Source organism: Poecilia reticulata, chromosome 12, assembly GCF_904066995.2.
Source record: "Poecilia reticulata chromosome 12, P_reticulata-male-v2, whole genome shotgun sequence".
NCBI lineage: Eukaryota > Metazoa > Chordata > Actinopteri > Cyprinodontiformes > Poeciliidae > Poecilia > Poecilia reticulata.
Window position 1 is genome coordinate 24218420 of NC_088841.1, and position 10068 is coordinate 24228487.

Genomic DNA, 10068 nt, shown 5'->3' on the forward strand with positions numbered 1-10068 from the left:
CACGTTAGATAAAGTGACCTTAGTTCAGGGTAACGTTAGCGGCGTCACCTGTAAAAACAAGCCGTTAACAGCGACACCTACCTCCACCAACTGTTGGGCTTGCTCCACTTTCTCCACAAACAAGACGACAGCTCCACTTATGCGAGCTGCCGACTTGATGGACCCATGTCCAATCGCCTTTCCCACAGCCAAACAAACTTCCTCCACGTTACACGGAGAACCGGCGCCCACCTTGACGCCGTTCTTCTGTGTCAGCGTGGAGAAAGCCCCACCACCAACCACCACGGCGTCTGACGACGCCGGCCAGCCAGGCACGCCTGACGGCCACACCCAAACCTAAACAAAAACCCCTAAAAACGTGACAAAACTAACACAAAATCACAACTAAACAATTAACATAAACACCAAGTGAAAAACAGAAAGAAAAAACACAAAGATAGAAGTTAAACACTCGCTCTCTCTTTCGCTCTTCTTCGGCTCTCCACTCACCTTCCTCTTACACGAAGAAGAAAAGAGGAGAAGAAGAAGAGGAGAAGAAGAGAAGAAGAGAAGAGGAGAAGAAAAGAAGAGAAGAGGAGGAGAAGAGGAGATGAAGAAGAGAAGAGGAGAAGAAGAAGAGAAGAAGAAGAAGAGAAGAAGAAGAAGAGATGAAGAAGAGAAGAGGAGAAGAAGAGAAGAAGAACAGAAGAGCAATAGAAGGCTGATTGCCAAAACAACCAGGTCTGGATCAACTGACCCAAACAATGGAGATCTGATGGAGCTGGGGGTCAAAGGTCACACATCTATTCTTCTAGTAATTTCTGTCCATCTGTCCATCCATCCATCCAACTGTCATCCATCCATCCATCCAACTGTCATCCATCCATCATCCATCCATCCAACTGTCATCCATCCATCCAACTGTCATCCATCCATCATCCATCCATCCAACTGTCATCCATCCATCCAACTGTCATCCATCCAACTATCATCCATCCAACTATCATCCATCCATCCATCATCCATCCAACTGTCATCCATCCAACTATCATCCATCCATCCATCATCCATCCAACTATCATCCATCCATCCATCATCCATCCAACTATCATCCATCCATCCATCATCCATCCAACTATCATCCATCCATCCATCAACCATCCAATTATCATACATCCATCCATCCATCCATCCAACTATCATCCATCAATCCATCATCCATCCATCATCCATCCAACTATCATCCATCCATCATCCATCCAACGGTCATCCATCCATCCATATATCTATCCATCCATCATCCATCCATTATCCATCCATCATCCATCCAACTGTCATCCATCCAACTATCATCCATTCATCATCCATCCAACTATCATCCATCCATCATCCATCCAACTATCATCCATCCATCATCCATCCATTATCCATCCATCACCCATCCAACTATCATCCATCCATCATCCATCCATCCATCCATCCAACTATCATCCATCCATCATCCATCCAACTGTCATCCATCCATCATCCATCCATCCAACTGTCATCCATCCATCCAACTGTCATCCATCTATCCATCCGTCCGTCCGTCCGTCCATCCATCCATCCATCCATCCATCCATCCATCCATCCAACTGTCATCCATCCATCATCCATCCATCCAACTGTCATCCATCCATCCAACTGTCATCCATCCATCATCCATCCATCCAACTGTAATCCATCCATCCAACTGTCATCCATCCAACTATCATCCATCCATCATCCATCCAACTATCATCCATCCATCCATCATCCATCCAACTATCATCCATCCATCATCCATCCAACTGTCATACATCCATCATTCATCCATCCATCCATCCAATTATCATCCATCCATCCATCCATCCATCCAACTATCATCCATCAATCCATCATCCATCCATCATCCATCCAACTATCATCCATCCATCATCCATCCAACGGTCATCCATCCATCCATATATCTATTCATCCATCATCCATCCATTATCCATCCATCACCCATCCAACTATCATCCATCCATTATCCATCCATCATCCATCCAACTGTCATCCATCCAACTATCATCCATTCATCATCCATCCAACTATCATCCATCCATCATCCATCCATTATCCATCCATCACCCATCCAACTATCATCCATCCATCATCCATCCATCCATCCATCCATCCATCCATCCAACTATCATCCATCCATCATCCATCCAACTGTCATCCATCTATCCATCCGTCCGTCCGTCCGTCCGTCCGTCCGTCCGTCCGTCCGTCCGTCCGTCCATCCATCCATCCATCCATCCATCCCTTTGCCTGATAAATCATGGCTTCCTGAAACGTTTCCTCTATATCCTCTAATATTCCTGTTACTGATTCTTAGTGGGTCGTTTCCAGTTGAGTTCCTTTCAGTGAAACTTAGTTTTTTTCCTTTGACATGGTTACAGTAACCAGGCTCCTTGTTGCTCCTTGTTGCTCCTTGTTGCTCATTGTTGCTCCTTGTTGCTCATTGTTGCTCTTTGCTGCTGCTAAATGCTGGTTACCTTAAGTTCTCACTGCCACGTCCCTCTGAAGCCCTCAGTAATCCCTCTGACTCCGTCCACAGTGAGACAGGAGTTCAGTCCCACTGACTGTCTTTCCTTCATCACCTTCTACTGAGGAGCTTGTAATGAAAACCCCTTGAAGCTTTTAAAAACTTCTGATAAACTGTTTTATCTGTCATAATTAGCTAATTACTTTGGGGTGATGACTCTCTCTGGGTTTTGGAGTATGACTGAGCCAGCAGGGATCTGGCAGCTGAGATGACCCTTATGAACCGGTCAACCCTGAATTTATAAATTGGATGCACATTTTACAACATCCTGAGGGACCCGAAGGCTGCATCATGCTTAGTTTGCTGTAGCTGTAGCCAAACTGTTTGCATACAAAGTTCTGCTCATAAAGGAAAACCATCAACCTGGGGTTTATTTCACACCAGATAATCTGGTAGATTTGGTTCAATTGCAACATTTGTTACATTTTCAGCAGCTGCACTTGAGCCAAACCCACCAAACTGTTTGGAAAACCTGTTCCCCTCCTCGCCTGTGGGGGCGCTGCACCAAGAACCACTCAGGGAAACTGCACAAAACCTCTAAAGAAGACACTGAGCGCAACCTTCTTCTTCATGAAATGTAAGCAAAGATGAAGTAGAACCAAGACCCGGGGTGGATTAAAGGTTCGCTTTAATCCAACTCCAGTTCGTTTGTGGAGGTTTGAATTCATTGAACCAAAAAAGCAAACTTTGGTCCACCTACAGACCTAGTCCAGGGAAAATAAAAGATGTTCCTGGATTGGCAGCTTTACAAATGCCAGCCAAGTAGCTTAATGCTTTGATATTCTAGCTTCCTGAGCTTAAGATTAATTCACACCAGCCCTGTTTGGTCCACTTCAATCAAAATCTGGTTCACTTGTCTAGAAAGTCCGGTTTGTTTGAGGGAGTGTGAATCTAACTTGGGTCCTGTTACAAACCTTCATCTGAAGTGAACTCTGGTGCAGTTTGAATGCATATGTGAACACCAAGTGGACCAGAGGCTGCTCCAAAAGCAGGAAGTGGAATTCTGGGTAAATACAACCCCCAAAAAACATGCTAAGTAGCATTAGCAAAAAGAAATGGCATTTTTAACCCGAGAAATAGTACCTCCGCTAAATCTGACACTACTCCATTTTTGTTTGCAATTTGTGAAGAAGGCAGTTGTCTTCTTCTGAGGTTTTCTTGTTGGTTCTAGGTGCAGCGCCCCCACAGGCAAGGAGGGGAACAGGTTTGCTCTTGTTTGACTCAGACTAGTGTGAAACAGAACCACAGCAGCTGAAAATGTAACAAACATTGCATCTTTGGTCTATCAGTGATAAAACCAACCTGAGTCCCTCTAACTCAAACATTGCAGTGATTTAACCGTCGTGTTCAGATATGTTTAAGTTGCTCCAAAGATCTCAGGAAGTCGTGTTTATTTTCGGGCTTCTTGGCAGCTCCATCAGCGCCCGACGTCGTTCTGCTCCTGATTCGTTTTCAGATTCCCATCAGCTTGGATCCCGTTGTTTCACAGTCGGCTGCTTTATGTTTTTAAGCAGACACCAGAAAGACGCCCTCAGGAGTTTCTGCTGTTTGCTGAGACTTCCTCCTTCCTATAAATCTTTTATGTCTCACTGATTTTTATGTTTATGTTCTGATTGGATACGGTGGGACTTTAATGGGGGAGTTTTTATTTTATTTTATGGTACGCGCAGCTTGGTGGGAGTGAAAGAATGTGGTTGTGTTTATTCTAAATTCATCCCCCTCCACAGTTATTAGCAGATCTAATAAAGATGTGAACAAAAGCCTTGAAATTTGCCAATAAGCTACTTTTCCCTGTAACAGTAACCAGTGGAGATTTCTTTACCTCCTTACTGCTTGTGACGCCATCTTGGCTTCTCATCCAAACTCGTTTGTTTTAAAGGTTTTCTTGACTATAAATATGAGTAAAATTAAGTAAGAAGCTATTTTCCTGTTGCTAGTTTTTACTACATATAGATTATAGAGTTTACAGACTCTAGGACCAGCGGTGAAAGTAGTTTAAAATTTTTGGGGGTATTATGACAAAAAATACATAAATGAATGAATAAAAATTATATATATATATCTCTATATATAGATATACACTGCTCAAAAAAATAAAGGGAACACTTAAACAACACAATATAACTCCAAGTAAATCAAACTTCTGTGAAATCAAACTGTCCACTTAGGAAGCAACACTGATTGACAACGGGGACCCTCGTCAGGTCAATCAGTGTTGCTTCCTAAGTGGACAGTTTGATTTCACAGAAGTTTGATTTACTTGGAGTTATATTGTGTTGTTTAAGTGTTCCCTTTATTTTTTTTGAGCAGTGTATATAGATATATTTATCCATTACCTAAATCGCTCTTCTGCTTTTGTTTCCTATGTTTGGTAAAATAGTCACAGCATTAAATTGTCTGTGAAAATTAATCAAAATAAATATAATAAGTCACAGACTGTTCCTAGCACTGTGCAACGATTAATACATGAATAATCCTAATGAATTAATAGTAATTAAAAATATTAGTGGATCAAAGGCTTCAGAACATTTATACCACAGCAGGTATGGAAAACCACAAAAGCAAAAATTAAATCATATACAAATCTATTAATCTCTTCATGTTAAATAAATAAAAAGTATAACGTTTTATTTAAATATTTATGTCACTTGAGTCATGCAGATCTGATCTGATCATTTCCATAGCAACGATCAGAAGCAATGTGTTGGCCAGAAGTCCAGTGAGCTCACTGATGAGGTCATAGATGACATCATGCACATCACAGTAGATCAAAGAAGTTCTAATGCTTGAATACTGGAATCTCTAAGCATCAGTCAGGATCCAGACATTTCTTGGAGTTTCAAATTTGTGTAAAGCAACCATGTTCAGTTTTGCGACATCGCTTGTTCCCCTGATTTTCCCGGTTGGTTGGGGCATCGGATATGCCGTGACGACTGGGATGAAGAAAGTGTGCGATCGTTTCTTCCCAGGGAAGGATTCCAACGAAGGACACGATCAGGATGAAGAGGACGATCCGTTTTGGAAAGGATTTCCATCAACTTCCGAAGAACAAACCGACCCGGCTGGGGAGGTTTGTTCTCAAAAGGCGATGGATGTTGGGACCTCGGACTCCATCTCGTCCTCTGTACGAGACGGTACAGAGGACGACAGTACTGTCTCTGGACAAACCGACCCGGCTGGGGAGGTTTGTTCAGAGACGATGGTACAGCGTGAGGGTGAGACTGCAGTCGCAGAAAAATCTAACCCGGCTGGGGAAGATTTGTCTGCGGCTGATCTCGCAACCGAAGCTGTGGCTGAAGTGACGGCCAAAGCTTTGGTTTCGCTGGTCCCATCCATTCAGGAGAGTCCTCTGAAGGCCACTTTCTCAGGGTCCTTTGAATCACAACGTTCCCCGGATGGGGAACGTTTGTCCTGTGCTCATTTGTCTGAAAAACCGTCTGTGAATGTAAAGATTTCCGTTGATGTCGAGGTTTCCTGTTCCCCTAATGTTAATTCAGTAGACTGCGTTGGGTCGGATCTGCCAGATGTAGGGACGACATCTGAGGGACCAGGACAAGCGGAGGAGAACTTCAAGTTCTCCGATGAGCTCCAGAACAGCTGGGTGAACGCAGCGTTCCAGAGCGTCCTAAACCTGAGCGTCACCAAGCGGTGTCTCGCTAAGGAAAGGATTTTTCTGGAGGCATCGTCCATCCCCTGCTGTGGGAGTCTCCTCCTCTCTGCTGTCCATCAGCCCGGCAAACATTTTAGTCAACAAGACCTTTCCCCAGTTCTGATGGAGCTGAGGGAGAAGAAGCTGCCGTCGGATGTGGGAAAGGACTACGACACAAAAAGTTTGCTGGAGTCTGTGCTGGTCTGGCTGGATTCGTTTGGCGGCGACACAGATAGAGAGTTGTACGACAACGACTCCTGCACTAACTGTGGAGCCACTTCCCTCAGGCGGCTGAACGACGGCGCCCTCATTGCCCTTCCACCAGTGTTATTTTCAACCAGTATGCCTATACTGCTTGAATACTGGTTGGATTTGGCGTGCAAACGCCGTTGTTCAGGCTGCGGGTCACCCTGGCAGAAAAAACATTGCCTGACCGATAACAAGGTCCTGGTATTTTTTCTGCACAGGTTTACCAGGGAATACCAAACAAAAGCCACCCAGACCATCGATGTCCCTGCAGAATGTGGGACGGAGACGTACCACCTGTCCTCCGTCATCTGTGCCGATCCTAAGCTGACAGACGTCTACTGTTACTTAATGAAGGGAGAACGAACCGTGAAGGCAGACAAGGAGCATGTCTTCACTGCAGACAGCGACTGCAGTGAAGACATGTCCAACAACGGATTCATTTACATTTACGAGAAGAGATGATCAGACACCAGAGGACAAAAGGTAAAAAGATTCGACAGGTTTCCTGTTAGCAGGTTTCTCTCCGGGCGCTCCGGCTTCCTGCCACAGTCTGAAATCTCCACTGAAATGATCCAGTAGGCAGAGGTCCGATCGATCGATCGATAGATAGACAGACAGATCGACAGACAGATCTATAGATAGATCTATAGACAGATAGATAGATCTATAGATAGATAGATCTATAGATAGATAGATAGATAGATAGATATAGATAGATAGACAGATCAATAGATCAACAGATCTATAGATAGATCTATAGATAGATAGATATCTATAGATGGATAGATCTATAGATAGATACAGATAGACAGATCTATAGATAGATAGATCTATATAGAGACAGATAGACAGATATATAGATAGATATCTATTGATAGATAGAGAGATAGATCTACAGAAAGATCTATAGATAGATAGATAGATAGATAGATAGATAGATAGATAGATAGATAGATAGATAGATAGATAGATAGATAGATAGATCTACAGAAAGATCTAGATAGATAGATAGATAGATAGATAGATAGATAGATAGATAGAAAGATCTACAGAAAGATCTATAGATAGATAGAAAGATCTACAGAAAGATCTACAGAAAGATCTATAGATAGATAGATAGATAGATAGATAGATAGATAGATAGATAGATAGATAGATAGATAGATAGATAGATAGATAGATAGATAGATAGACAGAAAGATCTATAGATAGATAGAAAGATCTACAGAAAGATCTACAGAAAGATCTATAGATAGATAGATAGATAGATAGATAGATAGATAGATAGATAGATAGATAGATAGATAGATAGATAGATAGATAGATAGATAGATCTACAGAAAGATCTATAGATAGATAGAAAGATCTACAGAAAGATCTATAGATAGATAGATAGATAGATAGATAGATAGATAGATAGATAGATAGATAGATAGATAGATAGATAGATAGATAGATAGATAGATAGATAGATAGATAGATAGATAGATAGATAGAAAGATCTATAGATAGATAGAAAGATCTACAGAAAGATCTATAGATAGATAGATAGATAGATAGATAGATAGATAGATAGATAGATAGATAGATAGATAGATAGATAGATAGATAGATAGATAGATAGATAGATAGATAGATAGATAGATAGATAGATAGATAGATAGATAGATAGATAGAGAGATAGATAGATAGATAGATAGAAAGATCTATAGATAGATAGAAAGATCTACAGAAAGATCTATAGATAGATAGATAGATAGATAGATAGATAGATAGATAGATAGATAGATAGATAGATAGATAGATAGATAGATAGATAGATAGATAGATAGATAGATAGATAGATAGATAGATAGATAGATAGATAGATAGATAGATAGATAGATGGATCTATAGATGGATGGATGGATGGAATCTACAACTAGACACATATGGAGGACCAAATCTGACATAATAAGAAATAAAAAATAAATATGTAAACAAAAGAATATATATATATATATAAATCACTCAAATTTTATTTGTATAGCACACTTCAGCAGCAAGGCATTTCAAAGTGCTTTACATAGTTAAAATAAAAATAAAAACAGTTAAACAGTGAGAAAGAAAGACTTTTTAAAAAGATAAAACATTAAAACCCCTTTAGGACTTCAGTTAAACGTCGATTAACTGGGATTCTAACCCTCAGGGACTTTAGTCAAAAACACCGTTTGACAAGGACTCCAACCTCTAGGTTTTTAGTTCAACGCCGTCAACTGGGACTCTAAACCCTGTAGAAATTTAGACGTTGTTTAACTGGGACGTTTTCCTGGGGGGCTTTACATCATTAAAACGTAAACAGTGAGAAAGAGAATTAAAAAGAAATTAAAAAGTAAAGATAAAAACATTAAAGAGATTTTTAAAAAAGAAAAAGATTAAAAAGGTAAAAACATCAAAGACATCAAAACCCGCACTCTAACCCTAATTTAGTCATAAGCAACTCTAAGCTGGTGTGTTTTTGTTGAGATTTAAAGGCACTCAGTGTTTCAGCTGTTTTACAGTTTTCTGGAAGTTTGTTCCAGATTTGTGGTGCATAGAAGCTGAATGATGCTTCTCCTCGTTTGGTTCTGGGGATGTAGAGCAGAACCAGAACCAGAAGATCTGAGGGGTGTAGGCGGTTGGTACAGCAATAACAGATCTTTAATGTATTGTGGTGCTGAACCGTTCAGTGATTTATAAACTAACATCAGTATTTTAAAGTCTATTCTCTGAGCTACAGGGAGCCAGTGGAGGAACTTTAAAACTGGTGTTATGTCTCCATCTCCATATATATATATGGAGACAAACTGGTGTTATGTCTCCATATATATATATATATATATATATATATATATATATATATATATATATATATATATATATATATATATATATATATATATATATATAAATACTGCTCAAAAAAATAAAGGGAACATTTAAACAACACAATATAACTCCAAGTAAATCAAACTTGTGTGAAATCAAACTGTTTTCCATGTCTGGCATATAACCATTAATTTTAGCTTTTAAACTGGTTATATTGATCCTGTGTCCAGACAGAGGGATAATCAGTAGCCCAGCATCATGACCTGTTTGTTCTGAAGATCCTGCAGCTTCCACTTCTCTTCCTAACATGGCGCCTCCTCACCCCGACTCTCATACTGATAGGAGGAACCACAGAGCTGTTAGGTTAAAGCTCATCTTCTGAAGTTGGGATATTTTTCCTCCAACAGGTTCCAGAGGAATCACCTCAAACCAGATGTTGGACTGGATTTTATTTCACTGTTATTTGTGAATGTTAGAGCCTCATTTTCAACAGTGGAGCTATAAAGGTTGAAAAAGGCTATCATTTTGGAGAAAATCTCAACAACATCAATATTTCCACAAAATAAGAGGCAAAAAAAAAAATTGTTTGATAAAGGAAAAGCCTCTCAGACTCTGAGCCCGACAGCACCAAACTATTTTTTTATATTAGACAATTAATTTAATTACACACAATTATCGCGGTAGAAGCCATTTGTTTGAAACATATTTACCGTGTTTGATGTTTGTTAAACAT